Consider the following 18,648-nt stretch of genomic DNA (forward strand, 5'->3'; position numbering starts at 1 on the left):
ATTGAAGAAATTAATGAGCAGCTGAGACACGGCCCGTCCCCCAGAGCATGACTGCGCTGGGGGAAAGAGCCCAGCCTCTCCAACCCGACATGCACCACACAGAACTAAATATGAACCGCTCAGCTCTCAGGTAAGGAAAAACCCCCTACTCACGTATTTTTAATTTTTGATGTAGAGGGAAACCTCAGGGAATCTGTGGCTAAGGGTAGCCCTTCCTCCAGGCTCTAAGCGGTCGACTCCCGTTTCAGCCTCCCGGCGCGTGACTGAGAAGCCGAAACAAAAGAAGCGACAAGGGAGAATAACACACACAGTCGCTATGCGCTTGCTGATGACGTGTTGGTTAGGGGTGGATTCTCCTTCCAGAAAAGCAACCAAGTTTACAAATCCCACACAATAGTAAAAAATACAAACTATTTATTTATATTTACTAACAACTGCTTTTACAATTGAAGTTGGACATTTGTATTATATACTAATTAATTCCTATATATATATATATATATATATATATATATATATAATCATTCCTTCATTTCTAGTCTGCAGCATGAAACCCCATTTATCTTTAGAAAACATTGAATTTAACAGTTCAAAGAGACTAATCCATCTTATGTAACAATACAAATATTTATGTTTTTTTTAGAATGGACAGACAAATGACAAAGAAGAGCAGAAAATCTATTCAAGGATAATGGAAATGGAGAGCATACTTTCTGTTTTGTGCTTTGCACTGCGACATAAATGAAGTAAAATAGCAATAAATGATTTGCTAACATTGATTACCTTACATAGTCCTGCAGATGCAAACACAGTCCCTGACAGTTTACATAAGTTCTTCAAGTTCTTTTGAAGGCTTTAATGACTCGGTTGATTTACATTTCTTCTGTCCAAACTGTCAGAACTATTTTGGCAAGGAAGTGCCTGCCCAATGTATGCCTTGAGGCTACATCCCTGGAGATACTGAGTCAATAATTAAAAAAGGTTCAGTTTTCCATAAAAAAACAGTTTGAAAAAAAGATGGCTGATACAAATTTCTGCCAGGCACTAAATTATAGATGGTCTCGAACAAAACTGAGCACAGATCATTTTGAAGACATATATGATGGTACAATTTATCAGTCTGTAGAAAATTTAAATGATCCCTCAAAATGTAATTTGTCTTTGTCATGGAATGTTGATGGTGTTCCCATTTTTAAGTCCTCCTCTTTTCATATTTGGCATCTTCAAGTTATAATTAATGAGCTTCCTCCAAATTTAAGAAAAAATATACTGTTATGTGGACTGTGGTTTGGATCTACCAGGCCTGATATGAATACTTTCCTGCAGTCATTTGTGGAAGAATGCACATTTCTAGAAAGGCAAGGCTTGTGAGTGGAAGGGACAAAAGACAGTGTTCCATGTCTACAGTTTAATGTGCATTTGTCATTCAGTCGCGAGTTGTTTGGTGCAAAATGTTCAATGGTGAATATGGTTGTAATTGAAGGGGAATTGGTCCCAAAAGGAAATGGCTATGCAAGACTATATCCATTCAACCTTCCGGAACCTGAATTACAAACACACAATGAACACTGTGAGCATGCAGCATCAGCCATAAAATCTAATGGTGCTGCACCGTTTGGTGTAAAAGGACCATTACCACTAATGCATTTTAACATGATTTCTGGATTTTCATTTGACTACATGCACTGCATTCTTTTAGGTATCTTTCGTCAAATGTTTAGTTTGTGGTTTGACAGAAAGTTCCATTGTGAAGCCTGGTATATACTGTACGTCACAATAGATATTGTTAACAATTGGATTCTTGCTATAAAACCACCTACTAATGTTACAAGGGCACCACGTCCAATCACTTTACGAAGGTATTGGAAAGGGTTTTTTTTTTGTTCTATGCTCTTCCTTGCTTGAATGGAATCTTGCCAAAACAATATTTACAACATCTACTACTTATTGTTCAAGGTACATTCAGTCTTCTGAAAGACTCAGTCTCCCCAAAAGATATTGATTTGGCTGAATTGTTCTTTAAAAAATGTGTAATTATTTTGAAAAATTATATGGCAAATGTCATGTGGGCTACAATGTCCACATTTTACTGCATGCATGCAATTCAGTAAGGAATTGGGGTCCATTGTGGCGTCAAAGCATTCTTCCTTATGAAGGCAATAATGGCAATCTCCTAAAACTATTTCATGGAACACAAGATGTACCAGAACAAATTTTTAACATGTTTTGCTTATACCAACATGTCCCCATGCTTATGACACTGTATGTGGAGGGGTTAGAGGCCCAAAGAAAAAGTTTGGTTGAACAAATGCTAAGGGGGTACACACTTACAAAAAAGTGTGTGCAAAAAGAAAATGTTGTGCTATCATCAGACTAGAATGCCCACACCAAGAGAAGCTCACCTACTCAGAGAATCTGGATTGCAAACAGTACATAATTGTAAATTCCATAATAGGACAAAGTTTAATAGAAATCAAATTCACGCAAGAACATGCAAAACATTGTGTAAAAGGATTAACTATGCTGTGGTAGTGACAGGCAGGTCAGTTGGGATTGGTAGGTCTTTTGTTGATGTTGGACATGATTGTTTGATAGCTTTTGTATTTATGAATCCTGTTGTCACCAGTAACAGCAACATTGTGACAGATAAACAAACAGGAGCTACTACTACTGGAATTATAAGACAAGTGACAGTTTCTAATGACATTCAGTTGATCAAGTGCTCAGTCATTTTGACAACATGTGTTTATTTAAGCAACATCCCTGGTGTTGATGACCATTTTTATTGCATTCAACCAAATAAGTGGGAAGTGGACTAAAGTGACAGATAAGTTCACCCCTCTGTATTCTGAACTCTGCTCTGCTTCTGGATCACAACCCTACAACAGTCTATTAATACAAATTAGTTCATAATAAAGTAAAAGTGAGTAAACTCTTTCTCCTTTATATGAGAAGTGGGTAAATGGCACTGGTATTTATCGTGGGATAGCTTTAGGGGCCGTCCACATGTTATCTATGTATTGCTTGTAACTCAAAGTTTTTATTTTTTTATTTTTAGCATGATTGCTGTACACGTCGGGCAAAATCTTTTGGCATAGGTTTGGTGATGTTTCTATGGTTATTGTTGCCATAGCAACTGCTTTTGCAATTTTTCTTGTATGTGCAGTTCTGGCCAAACAAGCAAACCGTTTTCTTCTAAACTGAAAACTAAGATATATTGTGGTTTGGCCAAGACCTGATTAGATTTTCAGCCAATACAAACTGTTAACAAACAAATGATAACAATTTTAATACTAACAGATTTATCAATTTTAATTTTCAAACTACCCTTCACAATGCTCAAAAAAACTATATTTTATAGCTAATAGTGTAACTTACCCTACCTAATATTTGTACATATATTTTCTTACTAAACTATACTTTGCAATCAAAAACAACATTACCTATATTTCAAACAAGTATTATCAACATGCAAGCATTGTTCTGTATTAACAAAAAAAAACCCAATATAACACATTCTTGATTTATTTCAAACCGAGGTTCAACCCTATCGGCAGGGGATCCTTGTTTTGATAAGACTTGTTTATTGTTAAATGACCACAACAATTGTAAATAATTGTATTTATAGTTATAGTTTTGTATTGTATTAATTAGTTGTATTCATATTCTTTGAAGTTCTTTGTTTGATTACAGTAATTCAGTAATGTTCTTGTTCGGTGCCTGTAACAATGTTTTTTTTTTTTTTAATAAAATAAATTGCAAACCTAAATTCTGTTGTTTGTCTGGTTACTTGCAATTACATCTATGACCAGTTACCGAAACTGTATATGGATGCGCTAAGTCTTCATATGTACATTTTTGTATTGTCATGCCTTTCTGTAGGCCTATATCATTAATGTCAAAAACTGCTGCATACTTGTAGTATGTGATTATGCAACCAGATAACCTGAGGCTTTTCCGTTAAGGCAGATCAGAGGCCAGGCAAATAGCATCTGCCTTAGTTCAGTTGTTCTCAAGGGTAGGAATCCCAAAAGAAATCCTAACAGACCAAGGCACTATTTTTTTTTGTCTAAGACATTGAGGCAGGTGTATAGTTTGTTAGGTATTAGTGGTTTTCAAGACAGGCTTGCCACTGGTACGCACCGACAGTTCTTTCATGACGATACGATTCCTCAAAACACAATGCTCCCTCAATCACACCATCGTAATGTAAATAATCTATTTGTACCACTGAATCACAGAGAAATGATCATATGATGCAGGGCTCCAATCTTTGACTAAAATGGTTACAAATCAACAACAACAAAAAACATTTTGACAGCTGTTTTTTAGGGGTTATAGGCATAAAAAATGCTGCATCTCCCTTTAAAAGCAAGTGTCAATATTTACGAATGCGACATGACGTCGGTCTGTATTTAAAAAAAAATAACGCATATCACATGTTTTAATAAACTGAAGTACGATAAGGACGGAAACAATTTAATCGAATAAAAATGCATGTAATAGATATATTAACACCAGCAGAATATGGAACCCCGGTTTCTTGCAACACTTGTGATGGTGCATCTGAGCATCTTGTTGGCCTTTTTTTATAGATTACCCACATTGTCTAGATGAAGACATTTCTAGATGTTACTAACACTGAGCATGGTAGCTGCAGCATGCTGTCTCCATATTATTGTACAACTCTACATAATCAAAGGTGCCGTCACCAATTCCATACACTACACTTGAAAAATATAAACAATCGACTGTTTAAAACATGTTTTGAAAAGTTCTTAAAAAACTGATGCAATTGTAAGTGTCTCAATTGTCTGCAGCTTTCGTGCATCTCATTATAATATTTGAGAACCCTCATTTGCACTCCACCCCCTGTTTGCGAATGTATGCAGGAATGCCCATAATTACATATTAACCTACGCTTGAACCGCAAACAGAAATTTCAGCCGCAAAGAATTCCCTAAAAAGTCACAAATAGCCTGTATAGTACATTTCACCCAAGACTGGCGACTCGTTTGCAACTATTGCGACAAGCGCAAGACTTTAGTGAACCTACCCCTGAGTGTCTTGTTGAATTGATCTAAAAATGAGTATACTTCATAATAGCGGGGGAACAAAAACCTGGTAAACTATGGTAAATGTACTTTTATATAAGCATGACATGTATTTCTTTCAAACGGTATCAGAAAATGTATATTGAAAAATGTGTTTGTTTGAAAAACTGTCTGCCTTAGTGATTTAACTATGGTGTATATAGTTAGTGTTTGCTGTTAGGAGTGTTAAAACTTAAGCTGAAGAAAGCTATGGAATGCTAGACACCACAAACAGCAATTCAAAACTAAGTTATTATATTAAATGATTCACTTTTTCAATTACATGTAAGCAAATACATTTCTCGTTAATACGAATTTCAAGGGACCAGCAAAAAAAAATGTCTGATCAGTAATTCGTATCATCAGGAGTGTGAGCTAAATGCATCCTATCAGTTTTTATTGAGGTTACAGTAACACTGAAATCAATTACAGAACAATGAAAAGCATTATACATTTAAAAGTATTGTGCATTTTATTGAAAAATATATACAGGATATTGCAAATAAACTGCACTTACAATCTACATGTCCCATTCAGTTCAAGGGCATTTTTAAACCACTAAAAGCATCCTCAACATCGGGTATTGAGCAAATCGGAAGCACTGATGACTTGCATCAACAGTTTGCTGTTCATAGGCCTGTATTATTGTAGTGGCAGTGGCAGAGAGAGGGACAAAGGGCGTAAATACCTCTCTGGATCTCAAAAGAGAAAAAGGAGAGCAGAAGTTAATGAAATGCTCAAAAGCCAGAAAAACATAATCATTTTGCAGCACAAAAAGGATGAAAGGTTCATTTCTGATGATTAATTTATAGCAATATTTGTAGGTGTGTCAGAAGCTTTTTTTTGTATATAGTTTATGCAGTGTCATTTTTAGACTGCTTGGCTACTGATTGCTAACCAGAAAAGACTATAATAAACACTGCAAGGCTGTCCAGGCTACCAGCCCCTATAAGACATTGTTTAACTATTCATACTTTAGGAAAGATTTTACTCTGCTGTGGGCAAAAGCCTATAATCCCAAAAGAGCAGAAGGATCATTCATCTTTAAATGGCACTGGGTTATGGAAATGTTGTTGTTGGGGGATAAACAACATTTTTAGCCTCTGACTCTTCAACACAAGGTTTCTAAAACTATGTTGTTTTTCCTGGCACCAAAATGCTTTTCATAAAAAAAATGCTGACCATATCTTGGGAACAATCATCTCATGAGGAATTGTGAACCCTGTATTTGAACCCACTCTTCTTTCCTTGAAAAAGGGCTGAAAAGGTTTTGTCGGATACTGATAATAGTTTTTTTCGGGATCTACTGTTTTTAATGTCCTCTGTACCAGCATGAGGGTTACTATTAATGTCATGTATATGTCTGAAATGAGAGTATGAAAAAAAAAAACCAGACCAGTTCAGCTCAGACCTGCTGGGGAGTAGGCATCAGATCAATTTTAGTTTTCAAAAGATCAATTTAAGTCTGAACAGACAAATCGGTTCTATAAGGTTTTGCCTTTCCATTAACACTGTGTGCAAGCAGGTGAAAATGCCTACCCTTTGGCCTTCTCTATTATGGGTTAGACCTTTAATGTCCTGTACAAAGCCTGTAATTTACATAAAAATACAGTTTAGACATTCTGCAAGAAATACTGGTCTAAATAAATATCACACTATAATGTAATATTTATGTTGAACAAAGGTAGTGGAGTTTGTGGAGTTCATTAAAGAGTGGAGCTCATTAAGTAGCGGGGTTCTGAAAAATATAGCGTGTTGCTACAACTATTTAAATAACGTACCTGTAATTTTTCTTTTCGTTGTTAACATCCTGACAAGTTTTTAAGCCCCTTTCACACTGGCACGATCTACCCGGGCAGGACCTGGTGTTAGGCAGGTTGGGTATGCGATTTCACACTGCTTTTGATAAAGCAGGGTTGACCTGGGTGACATACGCAAGTGCACAATGCGTGTATCAATGCCCCGGAAGCAGCTTGTTACGGATGCTTCTATCCAAGCTTCTCTGGATTGAACCGTCGGCCCACATGTTGATTAGAGCAAATGTTTCATCATTCCTGCTGCAATCTGGCTCATGGTATGTCTCAAGCAACAAAAATATGGCTGAACAGAATAAACAGAAACGTTCCTCCTTTAAAGTAAGATAGCTTTCATTTCTCTTCATAAAGGATCGTCTTCAGTTTCATACAATATTAATAAATAAATAAATAAATAAATAAAATGGTTTGATGATTGTATTTAAAAGCATAGGCATGCAATATACCTATTTATTACTGCATTCATTATTTTTTTGTTTTCAAAGTAGCCTAGTTTGACACATTTAGGGCTACCACGAGAATAATTCAAAGCAGTCTCACTGACATGATGGAATTGATTTATTTATGTATTCATATTGTATGAAACTGAAGATGATCCTGTATGAAGAGAAATAAGATAACTTACTTTAAGAAAGGGGCATACTGTATTGTATTTCGTATGTTCACCCATAAACACTCAATTATAAATCTTGAGTAAAACTCATGCCTTCATGTAAAAACGAGACTAGTTGGAATTATTCTGCAGGGTAGCCCCAATTGTGTCAAACTATTTGAAAAAAATAATAATAAAACATTATTGTGGTAGCCTAATAAATACATTGCCGACCTATGCGTTTAAATAAAATTATCAAACCATCTGATTTTATTTACATTTTAAAAGTACAAAAACAGATCTTCTTCAGATTGGCTTCAGGTAAAGTGCATTATCTGCATCCTGATGGGGTCGTATTTCGGCTTGGGACGCTAAGATAGATAGATAGATAGAGAAAAAACAAAGCCCACCCTAACAGCCGCTTTTGACACCATAGATCATGGCTTTCTTCTTGACCGCCTTCAGAAGTATGCTGGAATCTCTGGAACCTGTCTCTCCTGGATGTCCTCTTACCTATCCGGACGCATGCAATCTGTTTTCTATGCTGGACACAGTGGCGTTGCAAACCCAGTCACTTGTGGTGTCCCCCAAGGATCTGTTCCTGTGCCCCTTCTCTTCAATATCTACATGCCTCCCTTGGGTCACCTCATCCACCAGCATAGCCTCATGTTTCACTCCTATGCTGACGACACCCAGCTCTACTTAAAACTCCACCCTGGAAGCCCCTCTGCCATGGTCTGGCTCTGATCTGCCAATTTTCTTCAGCTGAACACTAGCAAATCTGAACTCCTCCTAGTAGGATCTAAAACTCATCTTAAGAATCTAAATATAGCTGCCATGATCCTTGGAAACTGTCTGCTGCTGCCTTCCCCCACAGTACGAAGCCTTGGTGTACTTCTTGACAGCAACCTCTCCTTTGATGCCCACATCTCCTCCGTGGTCAAATCTTCCTTCTACCATCTTCGAAACATCTCCAAAGTCCATACCTACCTTTCCCTCCCGGATGCAGAGATACTTTGTCATGCATTTGTCTCCTCTCGACTCGACTATTGCAACTCTCTATATGGTGGTCTCCTGGCACGCACCATAAACCAACTGCAGAAAGTTCAGAATGTCGCTGCCAGGATCCTTACCAGATGTAAAAAACATGATCACATCACCCCCTATCTTGCACTGCCTACCTGTAAAGTTCAGGATTATTTTCAAATCTCACCTGCTCACCTACAATGCCCTTTATCACACAGGTCCCGAGTACCTCCTCAACCTGCTGACCCGCTATGTCCCTGCCTGCAAGCTGAGGTCCCCCGACTCTGGCCTGCTTGTTATCCCCAAGCAAAAGTGCACCACACTTGGAGAACACTCATTTAGCTTCATGGGTCCGACTCTCTGGAACTCTTTCCCAGCTTTGGTGCGTGATGCTCCCACCGTCGCGCGCTTTAAATCAACTCTCAAGAGACACACCTGTTGTCTCTTGCTTTCCATGCTCTTTAAGTCTGATATATGCTATTAGCTGCACTTTCCACTGTATTTAATGTACTATTTCATGTATTATGCTACTATCATGTATTATGCACTTTCCACTGTATTTAATGTATTATGCTTTTTTTTTTTACTGTATAGCATGTATTATGCATTTCTCTGTATTATGGATTTTCTTCTTGTTACTGCATCTTGTAAAGCGCTTTGTGATGGTGGTCTACTATGAAAGGCGCTATAAAGATTGATTGATTGAGTGATTATATTTCTGTCTATGTCTGTGCCTGTAGAACAGTCAGTTTATCTAGAGAAGCAATCAAACCCAGTAGGCTATTTCTCATTTTCATCAATTAAATTCAGAGAAATATTGAATAAAAATTGAATTATCACTATGCCAATGTCGGCCTCAGTCTGCATGCAATTTAATTTGTATTTATAGTCAAATATAAAAGAAACATATTTAATTTTTTATTATTATTATTATTATTATTTATTTCTTAGCAGACGCCCTTATCCAGGGCGACTTACAATTGTTACAAGATATCACATTATTTTTACATACAATTACCCATTTATACAGTTGGGTTTTTACTGGAGCAATCTAGGTAAAGCACCTTGCTCAAGGGAACAGCAGCAGTGTCCCTCACCTGGGATTGAACCAACAACCCTCCGGTCAAGAGTCCAGAGCCGTAACCACTACTCCACACTTATTTATCTAGAATCTTTTTTAGACACAAAATGTAAAGCCTACAATAACTTTTAGAATAAAAAATAAAATATTAATATAAGACTGCAATCTGGTGCTTTTTATTACTATATTAGTAATATCTTGATATAGCGCCTTTCATAGTGGAGCACCATCACAAAGCGCTTTACAGAGGTAGGCTGTGAACTGTGCATTATATCTCTTCTTAAACTAGCTTGATAATATTTTGATGGGATGGAAAACTTCATATCTGCAGTGCCTCAAGATTGATTTATTTTACTGTTTGTTTGTTTTTTCCTGGAAGGTTTTCACAAGCTGTGCAGACTTAAAATATCTGGAGACTTGGAGTAAAAACTGTCAATCATTGTGCATAACTCTTTTGTCACAGGAATATTTTAAATGTTTTCCTATATAGTTTTATTCTAAGAGAACAACCATTAGCAATTAATAGAAAAATAAAACACTCTCTCTAAAAGTAACAGCAACTAACCTAAACAGAAACAAAACAGATTCTGCAGTACACTTGGACAGAACATGTGGAAGATTCACTGGTTCTCCTAGATCATTCTCTTGTGACTATTTACCATTAAAACGTAACTACAATGTCCCCATGCACATGGGTACGTGTAGCTTCTCCAGACAACACAGCTTGAGTCCAACTCTATCGGCATCCTGATTCTCTTGCCATCAAAAGTGGAACATTTTTTCAGGTACCTTGAAGATCCATGTCTTGAGGGGGCCTTTGAAGTCTCAACATGTGGAAGACCTGGCATTTTGCTTGGCCCAGCATAATCAGTGCAGTGTTTCTGACATTAAGTGTTATGTGAAGCATGGAGGAAATCCGGAGGGTTTACTAAAGTCGAAAACTTTTTTCAATTAAGTTTTAAATTAGAAATGATGATTGATTGTTAGCTAAATTGGGAGACTGCCTGACTTAAATCCTATTGTTGCATTATTAATGTATTGTATATGTTTTGCAGTCTTTTCTGACATTTATTAGTTTTAGAATCAAAATGTATTCTTTTGCAAGAATGTTGTATTAAAATGCACAAATATGATATTAATTTGCAATCATTTGTGTCTCTGGTATGCATATTAAAGGTTATAAATATTTATTTTCAAATAAAAATGCACACTTTCCAAAGACTTTGTTTAAATTTGGTATGTCAAAAAAAAACTGGTATAATCGCCAGTGTTCACCTTTTTGATATTATTTTGTAATGTCTGAGCTATGAATAAAGACAGCCATCAATTTCAATCTCTATCTCTGCTGGGACTTTGATTTGCATAATGTCATGAATGTTTACTGTAGTTCCAATAGAGTCTTAGATGATAACTTCTTACCATCAGAGTCAATACAAAAATGAAGTTGCCATCGATGTTCCTATGAAGTGTAAATGTAAAAAAAAAATCTCCTCTACAAGAATTATATCTATGTTGATAACAAAACCAAAAGGTACTGAAATCAGAAATAATCGGATAATGGGACTGGATACAGGTAGGGTCCATGAGAGCTTCACCTCGTAACTCTGCAAGCACACAAATACTGATTTGAGAACACCAAACTAAAACTTGTGACTTCAGCTGGATTGTAACACAGGCCTGGTGAAGCTGAAGAGCAAGTACTGTAATAAAGAAGTAAGTATGCGTGTTATGCTGATGTCAGTGTTATTAACTCATTAAAGGAGGATATTCATTACAGTATCCGGTCACGCTTTATTTTAAGGGCCGTTTTTTAGTTTATTAACTGTTAACAAACATTGTTAATTTGTAGCTAAGGTTTAGGGTTAGGGCTAGGGTTAGGGTTAATAAAAACCTGATTTAATTTGTTAAATATTACTACATTAACAATTTGAACCGATTTCAAGCGTACGATCGACTGGATATTGATCATCCACAGGGCGCTGGTGTTTGCAGTTTTAGCTGGCCTATTATATATTATTAACTAACAGTTAACAAAAATTAGAAAACGATTGATTGTGAACAGCCAATCAGCTTCCAGATCTAGCAAGCTTCTATTTTGCATAGATGTCAGCTGGAATGTTGAAGTGCTTGACTGTGAATTCAATTTTAAATCAATCGATGCATAAATACCAGCTTTTTCCCTTAACATTCTGATAACTAATCTGATAACATAAAAAGCTACTTAAACATTAATACTTTCTGACGCTGGTCTAGAGACAAGGGAAATCATATTTGTGACAGGACACCGTAATGAAGGCTCAATTTGCAGCTACTGGACAGCAAATCAACAGGAAAGACACGATTGGTCCACAATTCTGTCATCAGCTGAATACAAACAACACCCTGCCTCAAAACCAGCCAATCAAACTGCCAACCCTGTTTCAGTTCTTTCCACACCAGCCAATCCACTCCCTGCCAGCTTGAATGACCCCCCACCTCCAACAAGAAGTTTCGAGTCCAACTCTATACTACACGGACTATTCAACAATCCTACAGTTAATTTATCTGACAATGTCATAATAATAATAAAAAACATTTTTTTCACTTGTATGTTGTTTTTCTATTCTAATTATGTTAGGGACTATTTTCCTTAGCAGAAGGAAAATAAATAAATAAATGGTTTTCTAATAGCCATAGAGCCCTCTCGATCCGTGCTGTACCGTATGGTAGATGACCGTGACTTTCGTTAGCGCCCTCGCCTACGGCTCGGGACACATAACTCCAGCCGCAGTCATCTACCACACGGTAGAGCCTGCATCGACAGGCTCTATCACTTAAATAAATAATGTACATTGACATGTTTATTAGCTGTTTGTTAACAGCCCTTAAAATAAAGCGTGACCCAGTATCCATTTTTATCCATTGTGAATATATAATGAAAGTAATCTTAAATGCTTTTTACTTTGAAGCTTAATAATGTATTTATCAATTTATCAACTTGGAATACCCCAATGAGATGGGACCTGAACTGATGAACCAAGATACAGTATCTAGAACAGATATATCTACATGAACTGATGGAATTTGGAATTTCGTACACTGCTCTGGGTTTTATATTTGCAACTCTGGGAGCTGTTGAAATGAACCACGTCTAGCACACACATACAGGTGTAACAGGGTCAATAATGCCCGTTATCTTTCACGTATTTATTTGTCACTTGTATGTTTTATTGTTATAATTTTACACTTTGATTAGTGCATGTTTTGTATACTATTAATTAACACTTCCTCATTGATTTATCACTTTTTAGTAGCTTCCCCACCCTGTTCACCTTTTATGCCTTATTGGGTCTCTTGCAAAAGGGATGGCCATCCAGGTGACTCCCGAGTGGCGCATCCGGTAAAGGCACTCTGCATGGAGTGCAGGATGTGCCCTATAGCCTGGAGATTGCTGGTTCGAGTCCAGGCCATTACACTGCCAACCTTGGACGGGAGCTCCCAGGGGGCAGCGCACAATTGGCTGAGTGCCGCCCGGGTTGGAAGAGCTTAGGTTAGCCAGGGTGTCCTCGGCTCACCGTGCACAAGCGACCCCTGTAGACTGTCCGGGTGCCTGCAGGCCTGTCTGTAAGTTGCCCAGAGCTGCATGGTCCTCCGACACTGTAGCTCTGAGGTGGCTGCATGGCGGGCCAGAAGAGTGAAAAGAAGCTGACGGCACACATATCAGAGGAGCTGGGTTGAAATAAAAATAATTAGGGTTTCCAAATTGGGGATAAAATGAGAAAAAAATAAATACGGACAAATATTACTTGATCTCTAACTTATTATTATTATTTATTTATTTATTTATTTCTTAGCAGACGCCCTTATCCAGGGTGACTTACCAGATATTGTCTTGTGGTCTGGATCAGCACGCCTTGTTCACCTGGTAGAGTTAACAGTGCCATGGGAGGATGCTGTAGATGAGGCGTATGAGAGGAAGAAACTGCGGTATGCTCAACTAGCCACTGAAGCGGAACAGCGAGGATGGAGAGTTCGGGTTTACCCAGTGGAAGTGGGTTGTCGAGGATTTGTGGCACACTCTACAACCCGGTTTCTCAGAGACGTCGGATTCAGTGGCCAAGAGTTGCGTCGCACAGTGAAGAACTTATCTGAAGCAGCAGAGAGGAGCAGCAACTGGCTGTGGTTGAGACGGAAAGATTCTGGCTGGGGACAGGTAAGTAAGCTGGGCTGAGTTGAGTGGGGGACGGAGGGGGGTGATGCTGGGACGCCAGAATCACCGTCGAGCCCTCTTGAGGTGTCGTGGGCTAGTCGACGAAACACTGAGGATGGAAGGTGCCCACTTGAAAACCCCAGAGATGTACCCTACTTAGCTCAATCCAGACGGTTGTCATGCTGATGCGCTGGGGAGGCCGCACTTTGGTTGATCCCCGGAGCCAGCATCGCAGCCGTTGTGTGTGCTGATGCGCCAGGGAGGCAAAATAAGCTGATCCCTGGAGCCAGCATTACACTTCAGCCATTAACACCAGACAGAAGGATATCTACATCATCATATGGAAGGAAACGTAAATGGATGGAGACACACATGGATCACATTAGTTTACTGTAAAGCTACGTCTTAGTTGGTGCTTATCTTGGCGAGAGCCGAGTTCAAATCAGCATGAAGTTTTAACATCTACTCTCGTGTAATGGAAATCAGTAAACAAAAATACATTTCAAGAATCACAGTACAAGTATTAATACAATTAAGAGCAAGATAAATACAATGACTTTGGTTCTAGTACAAGTATATGACAAAATACGATTCAGTAACGGAGCAAATGAATCCATGCAGACTGACTACATATTATTATTATTTTCTCTGTTTTCTAAAACCACGTGCAGGAATGAAGGTCAAAGTTTGCACATGTGCAGTACGCTATCAGAATAAGTTTTCCGAAAAGTGTGTTCACATGATATACATTTGGTTCGTTTTCGGAATTGAATCGGAAATTTCTAGGTGCTGTTTTCCGAAAACTGACCTAAGGAATATTCCGATACATTTTCTGAAAACGGTGTTTACATGACTTTTGATATCGGAATTAGTTTTCGGAAAACTTAGTTTTCCGAAAAATATCGAAATTCTTATGCTCATGTAAACACACTGAATGGTAATGTTACAGGCTGTCTGAGAGTATGAATTCTGAAATACTTTGTACCTGTTATATCAAGACTGTTTAGGTCTGCAAAAATCTGGGTAGGGTGGGCAGATTTTATTTGTATTATTTATTTTAATTATTTCTAATTATATCCATTTTATTTTGAAGCTTCCAAGAATTATACAAATGTATTTTGTCTCTAGATTAAATAGAACAGTAACTAATACTTTTACAGAAGTACAGAAATGCAAAGTAAACTGTTAGGTAAGTTCTTGTATAATGAACAGTTACAGTAGATATTTAACTTTTTTTATACAATTGTGCTCCATTTCTTCTATTATTAACCACTCAGAAGTGGTTCAGAAAGCATGGTTTTAACTTTGAAAACACAAAAAAAACTAACTTGAGAGGGGGAATACCACCCTCTCACACTCTCCCCCTCTGCCATTTTCCACTTTTTTGATTTCCACTCTCATGCCTGAAAAATAAAATAAGATCAAATAAAAAAACATATATTTACACGGGGCTGTCATAATAATTGCACATACAGCAATCTACCCATTAAAAAAACCAATAGGAATTGTATTTCAGTCCAATTTCACTGAAGCAGAGCACCAGTATACAAGCTGGGGGTTTCTCAGTATTGAAACACTCAGCAAAGCAGATTCATTCATTCAAAACCATTTAAAATTAAAACAGCATTTGCTCCAGTGTGAAGTTTGCACCACTTGAAATACAACAAAGAATTAGCATATAAACACAAAATACAAGCAAACCAGCCATATTTTCCCCCAAAAAAGGAATAAACAGCTAATGCTTAACAACGGTATCTTTCAACTTTCAGCTGCATACATCCCCTGATGCTTAAATTATTTGCAGCGTTGTTTAATTGTTATGCTTGGTTTAGGCATTTTAGAAACACACATCTCTTCCATCACAATTTGAATTTCCAAATTATTTGCGAGAAACATGGGGCTCTAGTTACAGTAGATGCCAGTTAGTAGCAACCCTGAAAAAGACAACTTTTGGTTATTAACAAAATTTTCCCAGGAACCAATCCCGTCCCATAGACTTTAATGTTAAAGCAATTCTGATATTAGCAACTGCACGCCGCTTATTGACAACTTCATTACTAGTTGCCAGTGCTACAGAGCGCACTTGCATGATTTATGCACATACTTCATGCAGCTTTTATAACACACTGACTTCACAACTGTTTATTTCTGATGGGCTGAGGCAGAATCATGGCTTTGAAACTGGTTACGAAGTGGCACGCAAAATTGAGATAGATTTACAGCGGGAGGTGGTACATTGTAAAAAGCAGACAACGTTGGACAATTTCTTATTTTAAAATTGTTTTCTTTAGAATTGATTGTAAGTACAACACATATTTTTTATGTTTGCTTTACTCATTATAAGGGCAATTGTAGTACATCGTTGTGTAGTACTATTTAAGCCTACTCCTTTCTTTTGTTTTACACACGCGTGAAGTAAACAGTTCTATGTTTGGGTATTCCATGTTTCTCACGTTCATTTTTTAACACTGTAACATTTAAAACACATGCATTTCAGTGCCATATTTGTATATATCAGTATATATCGTTTCATATAAATACACTTGAAAACGGGAGCTTTTCGCTTATTGACAACTTTTGGTTAATGACAACTTTTTGCTAGGAACCGAGAGGTTGTTAATAAATGGCATCTGCTGTATATACAGAGGTACTGTAACAAAGCACCCACTTCTGGTAGTGTGACAGTGTCCGCTCTGCCACATTTTCTTTATTTCAGGAATGGACACAGCAGTTAGACAAACTGGTTTCAGTGCTATGCGCACTTTTATTAAGATTTCAAATGTGGGCTACCGCCTCTTTAAGTGAAAATTTTATTTAGTTCTCCAAAAGGAGATAGATTTTGTTTTGTTAATGTTGGTGAAACATACATGTCTCAGAGAATATTGTGTTTTCAAGAATCTGTACCACTGCACACGGTCACACCGCTACAATATATACAGTGCTCCCTCGCTATAAGGCTCTTGCTTATAACGCACCTCGGATATAACACTCCTAGAGCAGGTCCCCCAATTCCCTATACTAGTGATTCATGTAATATTTCTACAGTAAATACAGTACCGGTGTTGTTCAAACTGTAAACAACTTCTCAGTCTAACTTCTGTTTCTGTCTCTCCCTTTTGATACAATATCTGAACTGAAGAAAAGCTGCACTGGCACTTTATAACACAGACATCTTATTCAGCATTCATTTTATAACTAAATAAATATTAGACCTATTACATGGTTATCTTTCCTAATGTATTTACTTTTTTGCCGTGAGAGGAGCTTCGGCTTTCTCTGGGAGACAAGATGCTTCAGCTTCGCTTCAGCCCCACTCCGGCAGCTGAACCTGGGGTGAGCCCATTCCCTCTCCCGACCTGCTCTCCTTCACGCACTTGGTTTGCTTGTCTGTCGCTTCGAACTGACCTCCTGACCGCCGTTTAGCCAGACTAGCGTTGATTAAATAGTGCTTTATGCATGGTTAATTCACAGAAAGTTACATTTTTGCTTCACTATGTATGCATTGTAGAGAGGGAGTTATTTTATTTTGTATTTTAGTCAGATGTATGTTGTTATGTGTACCGCGGCACCCTTCAATTTTAAGCCATACAGATAAATAAAATAAGGAAATGCATTAATAAGTTATAAAACAATTTGTTTAATATTAGAGGCATCTATTTTTTAGCAGTTGCCTCTGATGATGGTTCCAGTTGGATTTGTAGCAGGACTGTCTTTTATGCTTCAACTTGTGTAGCTTCAAATTGTTCTTATTCTTACTGTGATTGGCTGCAAAGACAACAGGGCTAGCCAGAGATTGGATAATGTTTGTTGGTTTTTTTATATTTTTTTATTTAGTGTGTATTTCTGATTTTTTAAATTTTTTTATTTAGTCGTTCCCCGATGTTTTTTTACCCCGGTTTTCTCCCCAGTTTGGAATGCCCAATTATTATTTTTATCCCAGTTCACCGCTGCAACCTCCTGTTGAATGGAGGCTGAAACACGCGTCCTATAAAACGTGTTCCTGCCAATCAGTCATTTTTCAAACTGTGGATCCACAGTGAAGCCACCAAACCTATAGTGCCGGAGGACAACACAGATCTGAATGGCTCCACTGCAGACCCACAGTTGCCCTATCAGCCACAGGGGTCGCTGGTGCGCAGTGAACCATGGATTGCCCTGCCTACCTAAGCCCTCCCTATCAGTGCGGCGCTTGGCCAATTGTGCACCGCGCCCTAAGAACCCCCGGTTACGGCCAGTAATGACATAGCCTGGATTCGAACCTGCGATCTCCAGGCTACAGGGTGCATCCTGCACTCCACGCGGAGCGCCTTTACTAGATGCGCCACTCAGGAGCCCTGTATTTCTGATTTTTTTAATGCATAAAAATGGTGTATATGTGTTCTTTTTCTTTTTTCTTTTTTTAAGGACTAATCTCACTGCTCAGTGGAGAGGAAAAAAACCCTTGCGGGAGGAAACCTCTGGAGGCCCTGGTGGAGAGATGGCCCCCATTCTTGGCTTACTAACAATATTCTGATGGGCCGGATTTTTTACTGTAGTGTACAGAGCACGTGGACGAGATATGGCGGCCCTGCCTTCAGGAATAATGCAAATGGTGAAATTGAAATGGTTCTGGAAGGATTGAGTGAGTGAGTGGATATGTTCCAGTTTATTGGGGGATAGAAACAATGAGAAGGGACGATTGTCATTTGACAGATTAGGTCCATCACGACAGATTAGGTCCAACTACTATTGATGACAAAAGTCCACTGTTAAATATAAAACAAGCAAACAAACAGAAAGAAATTGCATTTCTAAAAATCTAATTAGTGCAGAAGCCTGCAGCAGTGACCAAAATGTTAAAGGATGGGGTCAGT

Source organism: Acipenser ruthenus, chromosome 2, assembly GCF_902713425.1.
Source record: "Acipenser ruthenus chromosome 2, fAciRut3.2 maternal haplotype, whole genome shotgun sequence".
Classification (NCBI taxonomy): Eukaryota; Metazoa; Chordata; class Actinopteri; order Acipenseriformes; family Acipenseridae; genus Acipenser; species Acipenser ruthenus.